This window comes from Rhyacophila brunnea, unplaced genomic scaffold (genome assembly GCF_057557595.1).
Source record: "Rhyacophila brunnea isolate RB1 unplaced genomic scaffold, BYU_Rbru_1.0 scaffold_5, whole genome shotgun sequence".
NCBI classification, from domain to species: Eukaryota; Metazoa; Arthropoda; class Insecta; order Trichoptera; family Rhyacophilidae; genus Rhyacophila; species Rhyacophila brunnea.
In genome coordinates, this window is record NW_028233170.1 from 39976942 (window position 1) to 40003568 (window position 26627).

The 26627-nt window shown below is 34.0% G+C and overlaps 1 protein-coding gene across 1 annotated transcript in view; it reads right to left on the reverse strand.

The window, feature by feature from the left end:
* The window catches only part of LOC147066424 (uncharacterized), a 49384-nt gene extending 27410 nt beyond the window's left edge, over positions 1 to 21974 (reverse strand). The window contains exon 1 of the mRNA XM_085955217.1: positions 21461 to 21974. The gene's annotated coding sequence lies outside the window, so the exon portion shown is untranslated. The remainder of the gene's footprint in view (positions 1 to 21460) is intronic.
* Positions 21975 to 26627: the final 4653 nt, after the last annotated feature.

Below are 26627 nucleotides of genomic sequence, written 5' to 3' on the forward strand. Positions count from 1 at the left end.
TTGATTGAAATATTGTGATGTGTGAAAGTTGTGATACACATTATTTTAATAAGCGATACATATTATTATGTATCTAATAATTTGATAACGCGGTGTAAATAGTGATAATATGCCTTATGCACTGATCCGACTTACAATATTAATCAAATATCTAATCAACGATCAATAATATAATTTATTTGTCGAATCGTTAATTACTATAATTCAAAAAAAAAATCATGGTAGAATTCAGTGAAGCGAAGCCGTTTTTTCGCGATTCACAAGCAGAGTTTCCCAAACCGTGGTACGTGGTACCCGTAAAATCGTAAAAATATTTAACTATATACTTTATAGTATTTGCACTATAATTTCCACCTACGTTAATACGTACAGCGGCTGTCTTTGTGTAAATATTACGCCTTGGGTCATTGGTAAAATAAATACATGTTGTTTTTTTGTTGTGTACTTGATCCAGTGAGTTGAGAAAATGCTTAAGAGCGTACATAAGTGAAACGGCAAATAATATTCAACAGTTTGATTCTAAGTTGCCAGTCTGAGAGCGATAGTCGACCTGTGAGCACGTCAATTTGTTTTGGGATGGCGTCGGAGGAATATATTCTTAAATCGTGTAAGGATGTATAAAAACCTTCCGCACGAAAGGTGAACTTTTCCTTTAAGGAAGTTTCCTTTACTTGAAAAAGAAAACATGACAATGAATATACTATTATTATTACGAATATAATAATAAACATAACATTAAAAAAAAACGCATGTTGAATTTTTATGACAAATTATATTTCGTTTGGCTCGCGTCATTTGCACAATCCGCGCATCGCAGAGTCACGATCTTTTTAGACCATGCCTCAGCTGAGGTATAGCATCTATTTTTCGTAAAAATCTTTCAATACACATTTCACCATGAGGCATGCTCAGTCTATTAAACCGGATATTGTAATTAACTTTTTTACTATTCATTTATATTATGTAAGATAATATTTATTTTAAAGCAAGTATTTAAGTTTATTAAGTTAAGAAATAATGTCCATATATTCGTTGTTTTAACAGTATTAAATAATATTTGCCCTGGCTCTGGTATACGTTTCAAGAAAAATAAAATAATATGTAAAGTTTAATGAATGTATTAAAAATAAACATCTGAATTTTTTCACATAATAACATTATAATTAACACGAAATCAAATAATTTTTAATTAGGTACTACACAACATAATATTAATAAACTAACACAGAATAAACAAGTCACTTATATATTTAAAATATACACGTAGGTATAGCACGAAATTGAGATTTGCAGTTATGTCTGCCAATATTTCAGAAAATAATAAACTTAACTTTTCGAACATTTATAATTTATATCATGAGCAGAGGTGTCGACAACACACTGTCTATGATATCTAGATAGATATAAAACAAATACATAACGAACGCAATATAAATCGTGAATGGTTTTTAAGAGACCATAAGAAAAGTTTATAGATTTATAGTCGTATTACAAGCTTCTTAATGAAATTAATGCATACTGCCATTAATAACAGTGGGGTAGTATGTTTCTGAAACTACTATACTACACTAATTACTAGTTTCCTAAATAACTGGAGAGATTTCAATCCATCACCAATGAGCAAATTAAAAATTCAGAAAGAGTTGCCGATGTACTGAAAAGGATTGATTGAATACGCGGAATTGGGCCGGACATGGTATACTAGGGACAAATAATGGACTGCAGTTTTTTTGGATTATGGAAAACTTAAAGCCCACATGTGCTCCGTCAAGATAGGAAAATTATTGAAAATTGTGGAAGAAATGAAGGGAGGCATTTATTACTATTATAAAATGAAATAAAATCAATCGATTTAAAATACGAGAGTTAGTCAGAGAGATCTGACGATCTTGTAAACAATGTAAACAGTAATTAACAAAAGAAAATAAAATTCTACCATCCCCACGTTTGGTACCCTGGTTTGTAGAGTCTCATTTGAAGAGAAACGAGCTTAAGCTGATACTGAGGCTAAGAAGAGGACACACAATGGGAAAATATATTATATCCTCATGGGAAGAAGCGATTCGCAACATTGTGATGAATGTGATGTTTTTGAGGAAATTGTACATAAAGCAGTACAATGCCCTAAATATGAACGACACATAGTACAGCTACGAATCGCAGATACCTTTGAGAATGTCGACGAATTGAAAGGTGCCCTAGCGGTGGGTAACACGAAAGAGCTTGGCAAAATTGTGAAGTTCTTTAACAGAATTTGAGTGAGGACCTGATCGGTGGATTCTCCTCTAGATGAGCAGAGGTGATATGACAGCGAGCCGCAGTCAAAGCCTCGGTAAAATCATAAAAAAAGAAAATTAAATTATTACCATTATACGGTAATTTGAATGCTGTTTTTATTTGTAGAAAATTATATCACATATAACGTCTTCCTTCGCTCTGCACACACGTTTACAATGTGCTTTCCAAAATTCATATTATGCGCTGTAAGATTACTGTAACGTTCGTTCAGGAGTTGCAGCAATTTTCTCCCAAATACGTTGTTTCAGGTTGTCTGGGTTGTCAATATTCTGCGGTCTGACAAAGACTTTTCCTTTAAGATAAGCCAACAGCCAATAAACACAATAATTATTAATTCAGCGAAATCAATGCATCATAATAACGTTAACGTGAGAGTTAATAACACGAATCTCAGCATTTTAGGTCCTTGTACCTAAAGTTAGCAAAGTAACTACCTTATCTTGTATTGAATAACAATAGCGTAGATTATTATAAAAGATTGACACATTATGACTAGATAGGTATTTTTTAAACTGTCTGGTCGCTCCCCACATCTACAAAATTCAATTGTTCTTTAATAACATTAAATACTTACATATTTTTACATGGAATAAGCTTATGATAAAGTTTGTACTATAACTTGATGCGACAGTCCATTTACTATTGCCATTTATTTTCTATAATTTTATTAAGAATCTAACATTCTTAAATAAAATTGAATTCAGTATTGAATAAATAAATAATAATATTTGTATGTTTTTGTTTTTCCGCCCCTAAATCCTCCCACCTGAATGCTGTGCATCGCCATCACCCCCGCTTGGCATGGGGCTGATTAAGGTTTTCCTAAAAATATATTAAGAGTAAGAAGATATGAAAGTGGAAACTCTAGTTTTGCAACGGTTTTTGATTCTACGATATTTATTTATTTAAAAAAGACACATTGAGGACATAACAAATAGTTAATTCAAGACGTTCACAACATGTCATTTAGGATAAAAAGTACAGGTAAATCAACTTCGTAGAGAAAAAAAATAAAGCAAAAAATAATTTTATAGCAAAAGAATTAAAATAAAAAAAACAACAATAATTTAACAAAAATACAAATTAAATAATAAAATAGAATTTTAAAAACAAAATACATAATGCATCGATAAAAATGTCTACATCTCTAGGGAGTGCATTGACCAGCTGCACAGCTCTCGCTATTGGTGCCTGGTGAGCCTGACATAAGGAAACAGCTTTCACCCAAAATAAGACATGGCTGCGACCAAGCATAATTACATGCTGGGTGTATAAAAATTCAAATTTTCCAGAATATCAGGATTGGAAATAATAGCACGTGAGAGCAGGGAAAAATGATTTAGGAGCAGAAGTGACCTACAAGCTTCAAGATAATGAAAGGCGAGCACGCTTTGAAGAAAGTTAGTCGGAAAATACTCGTTTGAGAAACTGTCAAAAGGAAAATATTTATATACATTAAAATAAAGATGTAGAAGAAATTTCTTCTGAACACACTCTAAAACAAGCTTATAGGAAACCTCATAAGGGCTCCAGATAATGGACCCATACTCAAGAATACTCCGTACAATTAATATCACATCTATAATATAAATCTAAATATATTAAGTATATCTATGTACTACTTATGATATGTATTTATAAATATGTGGCTACATTATTGCTATCGCTTAACATCGTTTGTATGCATATATGAATAACCTCAATAACAAGTTATTATTATCGGTAGTTAACCGATGCACTTCAAGGTGGTTATAGTTATATTAATGACAAGTTCGTAAAACCATCATGCATACAATAGAATTCATTGTAAATACGTTTACTAGTCTGGATAAGAAAATCTATTGAAAACATACCTTTTAACTAATAGAAGAAACTTTCGGTTGTTTTAAATTCTTTGTACTATGTATTTGCATCTGTCTTGTAATTCTGTAAATTTCCACCAGTGTTGCTAATTCTCGTTGACAAAAATATGACTTACATGAAAAATATAATACATATATGTTGAAAGAAATGCGTTACGAATATCGAGATGATGAAAAGTGCAAAGAAATAATCAAATAAGTCAAAACTAGAAAATTGGCATATTTCGGCCACATCATGCGTCATCCCGAAAGGTATGAACTTAAGCATATTACCAAGTAAGTATTTAATTCGTATATTTTTAATACTTGGCGCCGGTTCATCGCATAAGCATTTTTTTCGTGGGGGTCCTCAAAGTCTAAAGCGCTAGAAGCCTTCACGTACCCAAACCCATCACTAGGGAGAAAATGAATAAGTATTTATTGTTAAATTTTAAATATTATTTGATATTTGATTGTGCCTACATTACCTATATAATATAGTGCATAACGATATGTGTATAATCTACAATATGTAGCTAATTACCTATACTTATTTTTTCTGTTAATTTCTTCAATCAATAAAAATAATCGTTATAGGTACATTTATATATTGTTGATAAGTTTTTTTTATGTATGTGTGCCATACACAGAACAGATTAATAAATAGAATTCCGAAAGGCTATACCTCAATACACTACATTTTGACGTAGGATTTTGAATGTGTGAGTGTGAGTGTCCTACGAGAATGAACACATTATAGACGTGTAATATTGTGCGTTGCAACCTTCAAATATACTAATATTGAATGAGCGTGTACATAAATCGAGAACAGTTGTCAGAACGAAATACAAGCGTTTTAAATAATCGAAATACAATTTTTCACTTTCAATTTATTTATTTTTAGCATACTGTGGACATTACAAATTATAAGTTTAAGACCTTCACAATATGACATGAAACATTATTATAAAGAAGAAGAAAAAAGTAATAAAAGCGATAAAAATGAAAGTATAAAAAGAGAACATAATATAAACATACAAAAGTAGTGACAATACAATTATACTTCTATAAAAGTTCAAATAAGTACACCGAGTTTGCTAAGGAGGCCATAAAACAGCGCCCACCTAAACTCACCCTCACGCAAGTGGAATATATCAACACCCGAAGCAATTTGGTTGAACATAGTTATCGCCCTCCCAATTATTGGCATTACCAGAGGCAGGTTGGTGCTGCACCTTGGGAGAATATAAACAACTGAAACCAATAAGGTATTACAGCCAGCACATATTTTTGAGTTAGTACCTATATTGATGCTGTGGAGTAGTTTACCTGCGAATGTCTTTAAAGAAACCTCGATTGCGATATTCGAGGTATCCATAAAGGTATTTAGAAAATAAAACTTACGGCTGTAATAACACTTATGGCTGTGAGACTTAACTTAACTCAAAACGAGGAAAACAAATTAGCTGTCTTCGAGCGCAAAATACTCCGAAAAATCTTTGGACCCACGCCACGTTGGAAAATGGGAACTACAGAATAAAAATAAACCACGAGTTGGAAGAGCTGATTGAACAGCAAACAATCATAAGATACTGTAAGTCTTAAAGACTACGATGGGCGGGACATGTGGAGAGAATGCCTGAAGTTAGAGCGCCAAGGATCATGACGAAGTGGCTACCCCAACGGAAGAGACGCAGAGGCCGTCCAAGAAGGAGATGGGCTGACGCTGTAGAAGTGGACTGGCTTCATATAGGAAGACTCGGTAACTGGAGAAGTGTGGCGAGAGACTGGAGTGAGTGGAGAGCGGTTGTAGAGGAGGCCAAATCCCACCCCGGGATGTAGCGCCGTGGAAGATTTAGAAAATAAAAACTCTTTAGGAGCATCCGAATTTAAATATTATTATACAATTTATAAAGATCGAAATCAACAAAATGATATTATGGACTTTTTATTATTATAATTTAAATCCGAAACTCAATAAACATGAGCTTGTTTTTTTACGATCGCCAAACATAAAAAAAAACAAGTTTCTTTTGCCAGATTTAATAGTTAATTTGAATGCGTTCGCTGCAAAGTGTAAATATTATTGTTTACGCATATTTGCAGACAGCGAAATATAAAAAATACAGTGTTGGTAGGTACCTACTGTACAAAATCGGGGAGCTGAGATGTTGGCATGTTCTTTGAATGAATCAATTTTTTAGAAGATAATATTAAATATTTATTTTATTATGTAGATTAGAGAATGTTGCAATCAATAATAATATGTAGGATGATGGCCTTCAATTTGACAGTACCTAGCTCGAAATTATAGTAAAAAAATATCACGAATTTAAACTACAGGTATTAGATAACCGTATGTAAACAAACAAAATAAAAATTAACATTATCGATTAATAAGTAATCAATCATTATAATATTGTAAGTAAGACTTATTTGAGTCTATCTACAATTCTACATAAATTTAATGGATATATCAGCAACGGTTTTTCTCTAATTTTTCTGTCACACTAAATTTTCACCGACACTTGAAATGTTTTAATGTGGTGACATATTTATTTAAGAAAACAAAACATTGTTGACATAAAAAATCTAAATTCAACACGTACACAACATGAGATTTACATTATAACAAATTTAATATTACCCTGACAAGAGAGAAGAAGAGAATATATAAAATAATAATAATAAAAGATAAAAATGAAAACATACTTAAGTACAATTTTATCCAGAAAAATAAAAAAAAATTAAAACAAAAAACATACAATTTTCTTCAGAAACATAAAATTTTGAATACAAAATACATAACACGTTACCGAAAATATCTACGTCTTTGGGGAGCGTATTGACTAGTCTTGCACCCCTCGCTAATGGTGCCTGATAGGCTTGACACGAGGAAACGGTTCCGATCCAGAATAAATCATGGCTGTGACCACGTAAATAATTGACAGGCGCATGTAAATTCAAATTAATTAGGACACCAGGATTGGAAACTATCCCTCGCGACAACAGGCAAACGTGCTTTAAGTGTAGAAGAGACCAATGAGATTCAAGAGAGTGAAAAGTAAGCATGCCTTGTAGAAAGGCAGTCGGAAAATAATCATTTGACGAATTATCGAGAGGAAAATAGTATTACGGGCAATCCGATACTCCAAACATGGGGCCTCCATACAATGCTGTTACAAATTAACTTTTAGTTAATGGCGTTATCGATTTGAAACTTTCACTAACAAATTCCCCGTGGACGGTTTCCAAATGGAAAAGTAAAACACGTTGATGTCGTGATTTACTTTTTGAGATAACACAAACATATACCCTTCTAAACCAAATCGCCCCGCACTACACTCGGTCTTAATCGAGCGTATCACGAGGCCCTACGTTTGGTGTGAATCATATGAGCAGTTTTTTTACGCAATATGGTAATGTCTCAGGAGCAGATACACAAGACTGAGGTCGCCACGTACTCAAGTGTGTTTTGACTGAGTTTACAGAGAGTTTTTAATGAAAAGTGCCCATGGGAAAGAGGAGCACGGTGAGTTAACAAAAATAAAAAAAATCTAATTAATAAATATTTAGTATATACCAAAAAAAAAAACAAAGGTAAAATAATACGGACATATAAAACCACGTCTCCAGTAAGACGCTGCAAATTTAAAAAATCTAAATTGGCCTTTTTGAGACGATGGAACTGAAACATTGCATCAGTGCGGTCCTCACTAGCGCGTACCTAAAATGTTAAAAAATCAACAGAGTTTTTTTTAAATATGACATATATTATATCTTAATTTAAAATTTTCTTAGCGTCGTACTCGACTTATATTTATATCGGATGTTAGTGAATATCCGGTAGGCAGTCGAATGGTCATCGATGGTAAAATAAGGTCACAATTTTATTGTAAGAGGTGCGACAAAGTGGGGTACTGAGTACTAACTATACCTTAAACATGATGACGATTTCTCGTCGAAGAGTGAATGTAATGATTCGAATGCCAAGTCATGATGCTTTCACATTTGATTCAATGATTCCACGGGCTTTTCGAAGGAGAAATCTATCGCATGCCAGAGCTGCTGGGTTCCAAAAGCTAGCCAAAATCATAGTGGATTTAAAACAGTCAACGATAAAACAAAAATCTGAACGGTTATCAAATTTGTACTATAGATTTTTAAAACGTTATGGTAGCCATTTTTTCTGGTTCCCACCAAAATTGACATCTGTATTCAGTATTATTTGGCAAATTTAATAATCATGAAAAGATACACAGTCGTACAGCGTATACAAGTTGTTAAAATTATTTACAACGATAATGAATCTATTCGAGCTACGTTTTGGGCATTACGTGAAATTTATGGTCAAAATAATCGACCTACAGAGCTTACTGTTTGCAATTTTATTGGAAAAGTCGAGTCAAATTGTAATGACTGTGATGTTGGAAATCCAACCCGTAAACGTACTGCTGAAAATATCGATGTTGCGGATGAAAACAATCAATTGTACGTCGTTTTGAAGAACTTGGACTTTCTTGTGGCACTACATACATGGAATATTCTGCATTAAAATTTGCATTTGAAGGCGTATAAAATACAGTCAAACACAAGAACTTAAATTGAAATTTTGTTGATTGGGCTTTAGAGCAATTTGAAACATATCTTTTATTTCATGAAGAAATCATCTTCAGCGATAAGGCTCATTTTCGGTTAATAATGGCTGCGTAAATATGCACAATTGTCGCATTTTGGAGTAATTCAAACCCATATGTTATTCTTGAAATAACTTTACATTCACAAAAAATAGCAGTTAGGTGTGGTTTATTATCTGGAGGTATAATTGGACCGTATTTTTTTGAAAACGAAAATGGCAATGCAGTTACTGTCAATGGAGAACGCTACAGAAACATGAGTACTGTTTTTTTTCTGGCATGAATTAGATGATTTTTTATGTGGACGATATGTATTTCCAACAAGATGGTGCTACATGCCATACAGCTTGTGACACTATCAATTTATTGAGATATATCTCTAAAATATATATCTCATATTATTTGATAACCCTTTATTACAAAAGTAATACGCAATACACAACAGTACGAAAACCAACAATATGTATTGTTTATCAATAGGACACATAGACAGATTGTATTTGTGAGTCAAGGCCAACGGGTTATAATAATTTTATAATAGCTATCTTTTTCATAACGGACAATTTTACATCAATAGTGACTATGAATTATTTATTACCCATTGGGATTAATTACAGAGTAGATGCATCTTCACTGGGTTCGAAGTGATCATAGAAAATCAAGTGACATTTAATCAAAAAAATAAATACCTAATACCATAAATCATAGTGCACGATGTGTAAAAATAATAAATATGTATACAATTAACAATTACCGCAATTCCTTTATGTTTATTGACGATTAGATGCTTCAAATAATTAGGATAGATATGTTTTCGATGTAGGAAAGATGTAAAATCGAAAATATTGAAATAATTCGATATGCAATTACGGCAGCATTTAGCATAGAGACTACATCTTTCTGCGGCTCCACGACCGCGGCCGCGACTGAGCTTCCTTTTCACTGGCAGTAAATTTTTACTAGGTGGACACGTTTTAAATTTTGGAATAAAATAAATTCCTTAAAAAATAAGAAATAGGAACAGAATGATAAATATTTGAGAAAACTTACCAAATCAACATGTTTATCGAGTTTATCGTGAATATTTTCACACTACAATGATACATATTATTTAGAAATATACACAAAGAGTTTATTCAAAAGTTATGACGTTCACAATAACGTACGAGTTAACTCGTCCATGGCCTGACGCTACATACATGCTTTGACGAGTTAATTCGGCTCTGGCCTAAAGCGCGTCACAATAAGAATAATATGGGATTGCAATATCAATCACATTTTCTTTGGTATGTTTTTCATGGAGATTAAATAAAACCAGAGCTTTAATTTTCTTCAAAATATTAGTAGTGACTTCATTTCTTTGTCCTCAAAGCACAACATATATTTCGTTTCAAAAACCGATGAAAATGCGATAATAAAATCGAATAAGTAATTGCAATATTTTATATTCCGTAATGTCTAGACTCTAGACTAGTCTAGACATTTGATTTTCATAATTTTCCATAGAAAATGCATACACGGTTGTGAGTTTTGGCGATTCTTAGAACCACGGTGTTGTGTATATACCTATATAATCATAATATTGTATATTAGATACTACTATAATTTATATAAAATACTATGCATTTCTAATAATTGAGTAATAATAATGTTAATCACTAATCAGTCATTTTAATACTTGTTGATCAATGATCAGTATCTAGCGTGACCTTTACTTACTGAGATCGCAATGCTATTATAAATAATAATTAATTTATGCTTATGTAGTAATAATGTAAGTATACATAATTTATTAAACCAGTTGTAAGGAAACTGGAGTCTGTCAAGTGTTTTTGAATCACGTTAGCGTTTCTGTACCTACGTAATAATATATTGATAGCACGTGTGAATCGATGTATTATGGTTTTTGTGACTGATTGCTCAAACCAGACCTAATTTAATTTAATTTAAAATTGGCGCGTTTTTAAATAGATGCGGCGAGAGAATGTGCATCATTGAAACCCTTTTAATAAGTAAATATTATATAGTATTCCATAATCTTATATAATTAATATATAAAATGTGATTTGTCGAATGTGTAAATTAGTATCGAAATAAATTATTAGGCGAAATGCCTATTATCAATTACCTATTTCTCGAATCGAGGCAGTGTCTAGTTTTCTTCCATTTTCCGCAAATTATCTGACGCACTAGTATCTTACTACTTGAGAAAAAATATCTTCCAATTGTAAAATTAATTAATATATTTATTGATAAATATTAAACTGAGGGAAATGGCATAGTCCCGTGTTTTTCTCCATTGATGATTAGGTAAAGAAGTAAGATAATATACCATAAAAATACCATACGTCACCCGTCAACAAAAAACCTCATTGGTATATGAAATATATTTTAATGTTAGTCGATTACCATGTTTGCTCCTAAGCAGAGCATTGAGGCCTCCACAGAGTAGAAGTTATTTTATTCGCTCAACTTATTGTGTGTTCTGGATCAATACACATTGGAAAAACAACATGACCAGACGCGGATTTAAGCCTGCGACCCATGGTTCCGTATTTATACTAAGATTATTATTATAAATAGCTGACAAAGTGTATAGTTGTATCAGTTGAGAATGTTTTATTGAAGTAGGCTAAACCGATCCTGCAGCCCTATGTTGTAACTTGTGACATGAAGTCACCCGACGACATGACGTAATTGTGACGTATGCTCAATACACGCATCGAGGCGAGCCGCCCAATGCACACGGCTCACTATAGCTATTATTATGCTGAAACACTTATTTGTGTATGGGGACAATGAATAACGCCAGTATTAGAGTAGCGTTAATTTCTCGAAGACTATTGACATATACCCCATACACAAATAGGTGTTTCAGCATAATAATATCTATGGTTAGCCGTGTGCATTGGGCGGCTCGTCTCGATGCGTGTATTGAGCATACGTCACAATTACGTCATGTCGTCGGGTGACTTCATGTCACAAGTTACAACATAGGGCTGCTGGTCGTTATTAAATGAAGTGGAGTAGTAGGTACTACACATTTTGATTATTATTTAAATTTAAATGAATACTAGTGTAGATACGCTGTTATTATCCTAATTAGGCCAGTTTTCAGATATAACTGTAGTTAAGGATTAACGGATTAAGGGTTGAATATTCTGATTGCAACTCCACTGCGGGTGCGATTATTTGTATATATTTTGATATTATTATTATATTTATATTATTATTATGACTTGCATGTCATGTATCCCCACGAATACGTATAACAAAATCATTTAAGATATTGTAGTGATTGTACAAGTTAATATCTCGAGACAGGAAATAATTAAGAATTAATATGATGTTAACTGGGAGTGTAGTAGTTTATTTTTGACGAAGTAAAACTTTAACAGTTTTTTAATTAATTATTACGCGTTTAAAACAGTAAGAAAATTAAAACAAAAAAAATAATTCTAAGGTTTAATTACAATAAAAAAATGTTACAAAATGTACGTTCGTTGACCAACCGTTTTAGTTTATTTATTATAACATAATGTTGTGGTAAATTATTTCGCCGGGTTTTCTGCTACACATACGTACTAACAATTATAATATGAGTTTTGGGTGCTGCAAAAAAAGTAAATACAATATAATAATTATAATACACCTATCGAGTACCTACTGTGCGATAATCTATTGATATGCAGATATTGAAAAAGAACCATGATGTCTGAATTATGGAGAACGAAAATTTGTGGTAAAGAAAAACATACGTAGGTTACAGCGCTCGAAATGGACAATTTTACAAACCGGAACACTCGTTAATTTTCTGAAAATATTAACAAAATTTGATGTGCGTTTTATAAGAATAATAATTGTGATAGATTTTTTGTTACATGGCCTATCTAGCTCAAACTGTACAATTATTTTTTCTACGAGACGAAGCGATAATTTTTCCGATTTGACAAACCGGAACGGCGCTCCGGTAGACTCTGGTCCATTTCGAGCCCTGTGTAGGTATTTGATTCTGCCCCGAGATTCGATTCCGCGATTAATGAATCAAAGGCGATATATTATAAAGTATAAGAAATCGGAAATAAACGAATTATGTGTAAGTATGTACATACTTGAATAACATTTTAACAAAACAATGTGGGTAGGTATCTAGTGAAAATGGCAAATTAAAAATATTGTCAACAAGCATTTCTAAATAAGGCAGTTACCTTGTAAACAATGTAAACACTTCCTATGTGTGTACATTGGTAGTTGCTCATATTGTTCGTCGATTGTGGCCGACCACATACCATTCATTTTTTTTCAATTGATATTAATAGTCAGTGTATATTGTATATCAGCGGTGGCGAACCTACGGCACGCGAGATGATTTTGCATGGCACGCTTTGAAGAGAAAAAAATACACATGACAGCACGTATTGTATAAAATATAGCAGGCAAATACTCTTCAAAAATAAGCACTGCGTTTAATGTAAATATATAATTGCATCGGTCTTTAGACTTTATGTGTCACTGTGCACTGTGCACTGACCTCATCAGGCGGCGGGAAATGCCACAACGCGAACTTCTAATTTTGATCGATTTACAATACTCGAGACAACTGTAATGAGAGAATGCCTCAACTGATCAGAGTAATTCTGTTATCAATTTGTGCGTAAATAACAAACTGAACTCATTCACTGCGGACCATATTTGATTACCACATTTAAATAACATGCTAATTATATCTAATGGCCATCTAATGCCGACAGGGCAGCCGTGTCGTCAGCACTGTTTAAGTTAAAATATTAATAAACAATTTCATTTCTACCGATAAAAAATGACTGCACCAAATAAGAAACAAAAACTTGGTGAAGTTAGCAGTAGTAATTCTGGCAAACAGTTTTAAAATTGGTGGACCGAAATGTATGGCGTATTTGAAAAAAATGATAAAGCTTTATGTGTGCTGTATTCTGTGAGTGGTATCTAGTACATCATAATTTTTTAAATAGAATTTTTAAAAAATATATTTTTCCCATAACGGCTCGGCACGTCAGACAGTTGAAATATAATATTTGGGAAATTTTAACACGCGTACGTAAAAAGGTTCGCTAACCCTGGCATATTTGGTTGTTATTTAAATTTCTCAGATTAAGATAAAGTTTGTATGTTTTGTTTCGATTCTAATTTGGTGTTCTTTTGTTAGACTTTTACTGCTGTCGGAATTATTTTCCTCTTCACATAATATTGTATGCAAGATACAGTTATTTTGATATTTAAAAATCTATTTATGTATTATTGTTTTGGTGAGTAAGATAAATAATGTTAATCAAGCAACAAAAAATAATAGAACGGCAAGGCTTGGCTTCAGGGCCGCACCTGGGATGGTTGCGGCCCGGGTACCGACTGCCCACACAATATAATATAAAAACGTTTTTTAATGAAGAATGAGAAATGTTAAAATAATTATTTCAATGTCATCAAAATATTAATATCACAACACAAAATATCTCAGGTCTCTATTATACTCGTACGTACACACATTGAAATTAATATATATAATATAATATGTGTAAGCTACTGACAAAGAAAGCAAAATTCCAGATATACCAACAATGTGACCGTGAAATCAATATTGTGTCTCAAAAAAAGACTATCCACGCATTCGAACATAAAATTCCCCGACGAATACTTGGAGTGATTGAAGAAAACCATAGGTGACCCAGCTCTTCGAACAATTCAAGTCTGATGGATATTATGGTGTCTTGAGGGCTCTCCATGAGGTTTATGAAGATAGTTCAGTAGGCACTCGGCGCCTGGGCCACCCCCGGAGGAGATGGGCGGACAACGACAACAGTGATGGAGAGGTTGAGTGTGACTGACCGGAGAAAAAGAGTTTGGGATAGAGATCCCTGGATGATGATTGTGTAATCAACGATGGAGCTGAATGGTCTATAGCAGGGGTTTTTATACATTACGTCGATGAGAACCACATTGTGGATTTTCATATATATAAAGAGCCACACCATACTTAGTCACATTTAGAAAGGAAAACTAAGTATAATAGGGAAAGAAAATGCTTATATGTGTATCAAGAGATATTGGAAGCCGAATTTGCCCACGTCTGGTCTATAACGCCAGATTAAGTAAGATTGAACGTATAACATTCTGGTATACAACATAGTATGTCGTGTGAAGCACTGGGGGACATACATATTCAGATGGAAATATATTACACAACTATGATTTTGTTTCAGGTGAAGAGTCATTCTCTTTTACAGCTGGATACTTTTTCAATATTAATGTTGATAAATGGAGCTGAAACAAACAAACTGTGCTTGGCTAAAAAAAGTGTTTATCAGTCCGTCACCGAAAACGTTTCCGAAAACAACAATGTCAACTATCATTCAAAAAATATGCCAGATACGGTTACTGCCAAACTTTTTTACTTCACGGCACACTACATAAAAATGCATAGGATATCATAGTGTTGGTAACATTTAAAAAAATATATTTAATCAACATAATATCGTCACCGTTCAGGCAAAAGTCACCAACCATAAAAACATAGTTTTGAGATATCGCAATTTGAAAGTTTGGAAATGAAGGAAAAATCAGATTTTAATGTTTTTAAGGTTTTATTTACATTACATTATTTTATCATGTCTTCTTAATAATTTCTTTAAAGTACTTTTACTTTTTGATGCTAATTAAAACATCTGGAAGGTTTTGAAGGAGGCAAGGTAGCTTTAATTATGGTTTGGTGACTTTTGCTTGTTAATAATCTGAACAATGTTAGCCAAAATAAGGATGGTGAAAGGTAGCGATATAAGTAATAATAAAAATAATGTACATAGGTGGTAATAATTTTATTAGTGAGAAGGATGCAATTGATCCAAGAATTTTGTCAAGACGCGGCTCTAAACTAGATAAACAAACACGTAACTCCTCATCTATCATCTGTAACCGATCTTGTTTTTTTTTTAAAATTTCATTTCCACGAGCATTTAAAAACCAAATTCGCAGAGATACGACGATCCAAACGGCAACAGAGATTAAATTGCTGTTGTAGCCAATCGAGGATACTGACTTCAAAGCGATATCCAAAATTCTGACAACTCTAGCTCAGAAAATAATGCTTTGTGCACATGGACGTTTTTTAGATCTATTAAAATTTCCTCCGGTGTTAGTGTCAGGTGTGTCCGTTGTCCGTTGAATCATGCGAATGGATTGATGACCTACACCTACAGGTACATTTGACTCACTACGCTGCGTATATACAGCGTCACTGCATCCCTGCGTGGACCACTAAGTACGAACGTGACAAATATTTATTTGAATAATATGTAGAGATGTTGAATTTATTTAAAATTGAAGAAAATTTAAATGAATTGTCATTATTTAAAAAGAACAGTTTTGAGGGCTCTTCCTTCGTGGCACACCCTTGGACTTCTTGCGGCACACAGTTTGGCAGACACAGTTAGAAAATAAGCGAGGTGGCAGAATCGAAATCGTTGATTTTCAAGCAAATCTGGTGCAATATTCTATCTTTTATATGAGAAATTTACTTGTGGTATCAAAAAACGCTGGGTTTAATAACGCCATAAAATATGCTTGATCTGGCAAGAAGAATGGTGTCTGCAAACCACCGTGGCAGGCGAGCTAAGAATGCTACGGTTTGGTGACCACTGCTACTAAAGTCTAAACTGAATAGATAACAATCTAGTACCTATTATAAGAACAATAATTTTCCGGTGTATAATACTTATTCTAAAAATATTTGATAATGATATTAGCATAACATGTGTCTTTGTTTAGTTTAGAATCTATTTTATAAATAATAATTGGGTTCAAAAGGGTTCAGTAAAGATAACAATCAACTTTTCAATAATATTATGTGGTTGGCAGTAACGCACACATTGCAATAACAGTGGGAAATAATAGTATGACGTCGTTGTAGTAAAATTGACGCAAACAATATTATGTACTTACGCGGTTACTACGATCCTTTTCTTATCGAGGATTTACGTCAATTTACGACTTACGTAGTTAATTTAAACCGTAATGATGAATTGATTGCAATGTATGTACATAGTAAATTAACTGTTTAAATGTAATATTAGTTTTTTTTAAACATATTGTGTATGTTTTACCGCTCACCGTGACATTAAAAAAAAATCTGTGCACCAAATTTGAGTGTAACGAAAAATGTTACTATGATCACTCATTTTATTACAATTTTTCACAACATCGCGAAGAGCGTGGTGGCCAAGGGGTCTAAGCGATGATGCCCACAGGACGCGTCGGGCGCGCGAAGTCCGCGTATGCAGTGTTTATTCATAACCATAATCACACGTCTCTTCCCGCGCATTACCCTTCACCTATGTTATAAGCGGCCCAAGCAGCACAAAATAAATATTATTACAGCGCCTCTCATAACAAAGCAATAAAAATATTATATTATTTCGGGGCTTGTAATTAAAATTTACGATGACATTATTCAACCAGCGATAAACTGAACACGCAATAAAATAAAACAATGACTTCTCTGTTATTAAATAATTGCTTTCCGCCCGTCGATCGACGATGCCTCACGCAGCTTGTTTTTACTCGCTGTGTTCAATGAATGGACTCCATTGTATTTTCTTTCATTCGTATCGCCGAGAAGCGGTGATTCGCGAAAAAACGATGATTCATGCGGCGCGCGCGTAAAATGCGTCGTCAAATCCAGTGGGCGCTGGCGTATTTGATTACGTTGTATTTTCGTTGATTTACGCGCCACTTGTAGAAATTTTGCGCGAGCGCCGCACTCGCTGCGTCAATGGACTTTATGCCTAAGGCTGCAGTAATTGTATACAAATTGAATTGAAGTTCTGTTGGCGTGGGTTCGAATCCAACTTCCGACAAATATTTTTATATTTTATTTTATTACTAACAAGCTGAAATACCCGGCTTCGCACAGGATCGTGGGTCGCTTCGTGGATAAATTTATCTTAGATATTTAAAAAATAATAATAAAATAATCTTTTTAATATTAAAATATCTGTGTAATACAATATGGCAATATGATAAAGTAATTCTAACAGGAGTGAAGGTCAAACAAAAGAACACTAAATTAAAATCGAATCCAAAATATGCAAACGTTATTAATAGTATTAATATGTAGTAAAAAATTCAAAATTGGACGGAACAAACAAACAACAAACTTTGTATTTTATATAATACTAACGTCAGTTGTTGTTCGCAGGTGTGCGAACAACAACTGACAAAAGGTTCATCGCAATCGGATGAATGGTATAGGAACGCATACGAATAGAAGAAGATGATTTTCTAAGTCAGAAATCTTCGCGGGCGTGCGCACGACAACTCACCGAAGTTTTATTGCAATCGGATGAATGGTATATGAATGCATACAAACAGAAGAAGAAGAAGATATGTTAAAGTTCCCACCACCACCCGTCATATATCTACAGCCGTGGACATGCACGGCCGCTTTCCATAACGATTGAAACGTGTCTAAAAGAAGTGATTTTAAGTGCTCATTCCGTTCCGAAACGGAGCCGCACGGGACTGATGCTACACTCATGCACCGTAGTGCTTAAAGAAGAAAGTTAAGAAAGATTTTTTTTTGTTTTTTGGACTGGCTCTGCTGTCCGCTGACGTTAAGCGCTTTGTGTACCCGCATATTGGGTATCACGAATTGAAATGGATGAGTCTACAGATGAGTCGGGACTATCCCGCTCCCCACACGACGCTGCAAATTTCTCGAATGCCGCAAAATTGGCCTCGGTTGCTATCAGATCTCCATGACCAATTGGGCCCGTGTGAGGACGGACCCTGGCAAACAGCTCCGCTCGTTCGAGTTCCATAAGCGGGCAATCCCAGAGGATGTGTTCAACTTCTTGGTGGTCATGCCCGCAGGTACAACTCGGCCCATCTACTATCAAGCCAAACTCGTGGAGTCTGGCGGCGAAGTTGCCATGGCCGGTGAGGAACTGGGTAATCCAGTGCAAAGGTTGGAGTCTTCTAGTTTGGTGCCTGCAGAATAATTGTACTAATTCAGAAACCTTAGCGGGCGTGCGCACTACAACTGGTCAAAATTTCATCGCAATCTGATGAATGATATAAGAACGCATACGAATAGAAGAAGATATAATAGAAGAAGAAGATGGTTGTACTAATTCAGTAACCTTTGCGGGTGTTGGCACAATTACTGACGAAAGTTTTATTGGAATCGGATGAATGGAATAGGAACGCATACGAATAGAAGAATATAGAATAGAAGAATAATATTGTTGTACTAATTCAGAAACCTTCGCGGGTGTGGGCATAACAGCTGACGAAAGTTTCATTGCAATCGGATGAATGGTATAGGAACTATATGAATAAATGAAGAGAGAATGAAGAAGGAGAAGAAGACGGTTGTATCAATTTAGAAACCTTTGCGGGCGTGAGCAAAATACTTGATCAAAATTTCATCGCAATCGAATAGAAGAAGATAGAATAGAAGAAGAAGATGAAGAAAATTGTTGTACTAATTCAGAAACATTCGCGGGTGTGGGCATAACAGCTGACGAAAGTTTCATTGCAATCGGATGAATGGTATAGGAACTATATGAATAAATGAAGATAGAATGAAGACGACGGTTGTATCAATTTAGAAACCTTTGCGAGCGTGAGCACAATACTTGATCAAAATTTCATCGCAATCGAATAGAAGAAGATAGAATAGAAGAAGAAGAAGAATATTGTTGTACTAATTCAGAAACCTTCGCGGGTGTGGGCATAACAGCTGACGAAAGTTTCATTGCAATCGGATGAATGGTATAGGAACTATATGAATAAATGAAGATAGAATGAAGAAGAAGAAGAAGATGGCTGTATCAATTTAGAAACCTTTGCGGGCCTGAACACAATACTTGATCAAAATTTCATCGCAATCGAATAGAAGAAGATAGAATAGAAGAAGAAGAAGAAGAAAATTGTTGTACTAATTCAGAAACCTTCGCAAGTGTGGGCACAACAACTGACGAAAGTTTCATTGCAATCGGACGAATGGTATAGGAACCATACGAATAAAAGAAGATAGAATGAAGAAGCAGAAGAAGAAGATGGTTGTACTAATTCAGAAACCTTTGCGGGTGTTACCATAACAGCTGACGAAGGTTTCATCGCAATCGGATGAATGGTATAGGAACCATATAAATAAAAGAAGGTATAATGAAGAAGAAGAAGATAAGTTTTAAAAAAATCAATTTTGAAAAAAATATTTGGTTAGTGGGTAAATGCAGAGTACCTCCGCTACATCGAAGTACATTGGAATGTGGATATGTGTCTTCAATCGCTCTCAGACATATACATGTTCCAATGTACTTCCGTATAGCGGAGGTACTCATCATCAGGCTACTGACGTTATAACTTATAACCCTTCTTCCTCCTCAACACTATCACGCAGAAGTTTATATATAAATTAGTAGTTTATATATAAATATCATAGCACATTTATTATGTACCGTTAAATTCTGATGATATAACAATTTTTCTACATTTACACATTTAGTTTGTGCACGGTTGAAACTCCTGAAACAGATCGGCCGCAAAACGCATTTCGTCAACACGAGAGAAAAATATAAACATGTTACATGACGATGTAGGTATCGATAGTCGCTGTGTTTATTGGACGATACTGAGCTCCGTTTTACAGCTGGTGCAATACCATGTAATAAAAATAATATAGCTATCAGCGGTTTTCAAACTATTTCGTTTCATGGCGCCTTTAGTGTGTAAAAATTCCTTGATGGCACTCTTTTTTTCATTTTCCACCAGTCGCCTATCGCGTAATTATCTTTTATCTCATTTTTTTTGTAAATTGTGCTCGATTCGGTTATTTAAAATCGCTACACATTATATAAATATTTAATTGTTTTAATAAGCAATAATTTTTTATATAATATCTATATTTTGATGAAAATTTATTTATTTAATCTCTTTCATATTTCCACAACAAAGGTTTTTGGTTGGGGTTGGGGTGGGTCCCAATTTTTGACTGGCACCCAGGTGGCAGTCACCTTTGGCGTGGTTCTAGGTTTATAGTAAATTCATCTTCGTCTGCTGTTCGCATATTTATATAAATATGAAATAAATTAAACGTACTCATGAAAATATGACCAAGGGCTTCACTTTTAGTTAAATTTATGTATATTTTAACGAATATATTTATTTGAATTGATAAGAATGGTAACAAAGTAAAACGTTTTATTAACTATTTTTTTTATTCAACTTAATTCACAAGATTTAAGAATGTAACATTCTAATTATTGAACGTACATAATTTTGAAAACACTTTTTAACTAATGGCTCTTAATACTCTCTGAAGCGCTTTCCAAATTATGTAATAACATTTGTCGCAATTAAGTATGGCGCCTATAGCAAGTGGTCTATGTGCATGGGCGCGAAACCCAAGAGATACACGTCGATTCCTGCTGGGTGTCTTACTTTTGTTCAAAAAAAGATTTTTTCTATTGGTTATGATAAATTTTCTATTATATATTATACTAATATATAATAGTGTTTTCAAAATTATGTATAAAAACGAAAAATAACGTTTTATGTTGTTATGCGATAATAAAACGGCAATTTAAAATAATACATTTGTTAGTATTTTAAAGAATATAAAAAGAATCGTGTATATATATAGGTACTTACATAAAAAAAAACAAAATTCAGATCATCTGACAGATAATTTTAATAAACAGTAAACACATTCATTTAGAAATAGAAACGTCAATTAGGACTACGTCACAAACCAGACGAAATGAATCAACACGGTTAGTGAACTATTTTTAAGTCAACACTGAAATGATTTATAATCCATCTTATCACATGTACACACAGAAACAAAACACAAACAATAATAATGCACGAATAATCAGTTAGTTAGTGTTTTTTATCCGAGAGAGAATCTATTTGATCCATTGACGCAGAATATAATATTTTCAAATAAGCAAACTATGCCCGCCACAGTGGAAAACAACACCACTTGACACCGTGGGGGAAAACAGATAACTGGTTGACAAGTATACTGTTTAGTTCGTGGAGCTAATAATAATATTACATCACGTCACAATCAAAGTGGACGGGACTGGATGTGGCCGGTAGCGTATTATAACGTTCCCAGCTTTTTACCGAATACCGACTGGCCAGATGTCTTGCGTTTGGCACACATTTGAACGCACAACTTGTTATAATAACATTGCAGTGTTGATGCATTCGTAGCGAAATAATTAGCGATAAACATGCAAGCCGATGCATCGCCACGGGCGCGCATAAAACGGGGGTTTCTCAGGTGCGCACCTCCCTACAGGAACGAAAAAGATCATGAATTATTAAGGAGTGGAATAATATTACCTACTGAATGGAAATATTTTCTTTTAATATTTACATATTGCGGCATGCCCAAAAGACGGAATAGCGCGGTGCGGACGATACAAACAGATACAGGTGGTCCTGATGATAAGATGTCATCAGCATTGTTTGATTGCCCCCATCGTCACAAAATCTCTTTTTTCCGACCATGTCCGTTCCTAATAAGATCATAATATGTGCCTCCACAGGTTTGTATTAACAGATTTTGTTTTTATGAGAAATGGATGTCAGCCACTTGCTCAACCTATTAGGTGCATACTCTGACTCATACACAAATCGAAAAACAATGTGTACTTGCCAGTCCCAGGATTCGAACCTGGGACCCACGACGCTATAGGCCGACGCATAAACCGCGCGGCCATCGTGGGATTTATCATATTATGTTTACCCATTATGTAATATTCTATAATATTATATAATAATCCCATTGTATTATGATGGGGGGAGGCATTAGAGTTGGCGATGGGCCGAGGGAAGTGGCGTGAACTTGTGCTTGTGCACACAATAATATCTTGGACAGACGACAGGTCGCAGTGGCTTGTAGGTGACCATTTAAAAGCATAGCTGCAGATCAGTAAAGTTATTCATTGTTATAATTAAAATGCGGAGTGTCTGGTCATATGCAATGTACCCGGGAGAGTACGAGGGCCATAGTGGATGCGACGAGTGGAAGTCAGTTGCATCAGTTGGTTATCTATTTAGTCAGACCGCAGCACGAAAATGTGAATTTCGATCGTAATGCAAGTTATTGCTTATAATATGTACCTACATCGAATTCAATATTATGGTAAACTGTACGTAGAAAATAATGATTGTTTTATATTGAATTTTTTAAATCCTACCTATGAAGTAAATATGCAATTGAAAATCTTTATTTGCTGCAAATATCTTACTGCATTGTATTCAAAGTTAATCATGACCAGCACTACCATCGGAACTCAAATTTCGATCCGCGCCCTGACTATAGAAAGCTTAGACGGTGAACTTTTCGATCTTCGTAACGAGTTGCATCCATCGCATGCTATGCAGGGTGTGCAGTATTAATAATTGTATTATGAATATTTAAAAGAAATTGACACCCCCCGTACGATTTTTCTGCGTGCGCGCCTGCGTCGCTGTTGTATATCGTCGGTACCAGTGTTGCCGACCGTACTATAATTATAGTATTATTTGTACTATAATTTTGTCCCGCGTACTATGTACGATATAAAAGTCTGAAAATACCATAATTTTGAAAATTTGGAAAAATAGATGAAACAGTGCCCTCGACCCTCACTCTAAACGAAATTACCTGACTTTGCCGGTAAAAATTAGAATCGGAGAGAATAGAGATAGAATAGAATAGAAAAGTATCGGTTATTCAACGAAACTATATTTTTTTCCGTATAATACCTACTATATTTTTTATGTCTGCGTACTATAATAATATTCGGTGACAAAAATATGGCAACACTGATCGGTACGGTAATAAATAGCTGCAGAGTGCAGTGTCGAATCTGGACTGGCCGAGGCTTGGTGCCATCGCAACAAGGTGATCGAAGCATGGCTCCGCACATCATAATATAATTTAACAATACAGCATTTCAATAATTAGTTATAATTAATTCACCAATGTACGATGTCTAGTATAATTAATTAATTTAGTATACCTAATGCCCCACAAAGTCTTTTTGGATAAACACAAGGCCGTCTATAATCAGGTCGCAGCACTAAATGGCGAGTTATTGAGTTAATAATGTAATGCGGTAACCTGTTTGCAATTCATATTAATTGGCGCTTTACATTTTTTCCCAATAATCATTTTCTACACACATTTGGTAATATTGCACTCCACGTATAAGAAAGAATTAGCACTACGATCAAAATTCTCAGTTTTGTGCCACGGCCTGAATACAGTGCGCCTGGGGATAGATGATTTATGATAAGGTTTTGGAGGTTTTTCTTAATTTTCTTCCGTGAAATCACATGTCTAAATAAAACGACCTGCAAATTAAATTAAAATAATTACAAGATAAAAGAACTTTTTATATACTTACCACGTTTTTAAATTTTCTGTTGAATCATATAAATTTGACAATTCTATGTAAGTATTAATAATTTAGGACAAATAAGGCAATCAAATGCAATCAACAAATCATTTTTTTGCTATTTTGCAACAAACAAACAAATATAGAATGCTGAAATGTCATTTTGATTTCCATAGTAACGTACGTACCTATATATTAATAGTTTAGTTGCTAGGACCACCCCCTTAGCAACGATTAATAGTGGATTGGATTACGGATTTCTTCCGAAATAACTTTTCATAGAAAACAGAATTAACTGAAAATGAATTCAATTCTACTGAAAGATGGCTAAAAGTATTAAAAGAATGCACTGGCATCGTGTTCTGATATATTCTAAAAGTTTCAAATGTCTAGCTATTCGGGAAGTTAGTTAAAATCGATTGCAAGATTTGTAGTGGATAAACAACCACCGGACAAACAAGAATACAAGCTAAGAAAAACGTGGTAATAATAAACAAAATAAAAAATCAATAATGTAGAATAGCGTCACAGGTATGGCCAACTTTAGATAGGCTGTGATCTTGTGATCTTCTGTCCAGTTTAACAACTGGCAATGATCTCCCGCAATAACCCATTGTCATTCTCCATTCATATATTTGGCTGTAACGTATTTTTAGCTCGCAAAATTAGCATCTGACGTATAACATATTTGCATAAAATTAGCACGCTGTTCTTTTGTTCTGTTCCTTTCTTCTTACCAATAAAATAATTAATGTTACATGTTTAAATTTACGTAATGTCAAAATTCCATATCTACATTATTTTTTAGTTCTATGACATATTTATAAGCTGCTTATTATTTTTTTAAATGTGATAAAATCTGGCATTTTCTTCTGCCATTCGCCTTGTTTATGTTTCTTCGTCTATTTGCCATATTTTTGTGAGTCGGTGGTGTTACTGGATACAAATTTATTGTTAAACAGTTTTTGTACAATGTTTGTTTGTTGTCGGGAAAATGTAAATCCTGGTTTGTGTTAGGATTGTCAGTGCTCGTGGAATCCCAGTTTCCGTAGAACCTTAGTTGGGAATCACTGCAATAGAAAGATGTATGTACATTTAATCAGTGACTTCCCGTAGGGGTAGGCAGATTGAGCGTCGCTTGAAGGGCGGCAAATCGAGGAGTGTCATTAGATATATATAGAAATATGTACCTAAACTTAGTAATAACGGAAATTCATCTTTCCATTAAAAATTAAGCTCATTGGTTGGAAACAAAATGTATTAATTAACATAAAAAGTTTAAGATGACTGTAATTTTTTGTCGGGTTCACGATGTCTAGCTTACTTCCGTTGTCCCTGGATGTCGAGTCCTTGATGACCAGCAATGACACGTGCAGGTTTTCGAATTATAGGTAGGTACAATATACTTACCTTATTAATGTATCCAATTAATATTTTTGCCAGTCATTCGCGAGTTTTGAAAGTTGTCAGGTTAATAATAAATAAGGTTAATAAGTTATTAAAAATACTTAAATGTAGGTATCTGAAACCGTGGACTCGCAATATTGTATATTGAAGTAGAGATGGCATTTAAATTATATTATTTAGTCATATATATTTTGTTAGTAATGTGTCCATACAACACATTTCTTAGATATTGGAGTCATGAAAGGATGATAAAAAATACTATAAAAATGGGTCGGCATTTTGTCTAGGGACGTCACTGCATTTAAGGAGGAGAGGCATGGCGTGCCTCTCCCCCTTAATAGACACCTTTACTAATTAAATACATAGCTATTAAATTTGTAACTCTCTGTACTTACACATTGTAAGCAAAATAGTTTAGTTTCCACGCTTTAATTAGGTAGGTATTCATTTAGTCGCACAATGTTATTTTATTACTAAGGTCTCGTTACGGTGTTATAATTATTTGTAGTTAGGGTACTGACCGCTTAATTATTTTTGTGTTTATGAATTTTAATATAATTAAAATTGAATTAATCATAATCTGAAGACAGATTAAATTCAATATAAAAGTTTAATTAACAAGAAGTAGACAATGTATGGAACCAACATTTACATTGTAAGTACCCATGTACATAGTTGTTATCATATTGTAGTAGATAATATTAAGATATTATTAGTGTACTAGGATTAATAGATACTGGTATTGAATAGAAGCAGTGACGTCCCTAGGTAAAGTGCAGCCCTTAAGCAGACTTCGAATGCCGTCTCCATCTATTTTTAGTTTCAAGTTGTCTGAAAAATTATTAGGTACCTACCTACTGATCTATTTTTTTATTCATCCCAAACAGGCAAATACACAAAACGTCGCCAATACTGCAAGAACACTTATCTTGAATTGCGCAAATTTTACAGGAGAGACATTTTTCCATTTCAGACCATATAAAAATATAAAACTCAGAAATATAGTTTCTTTG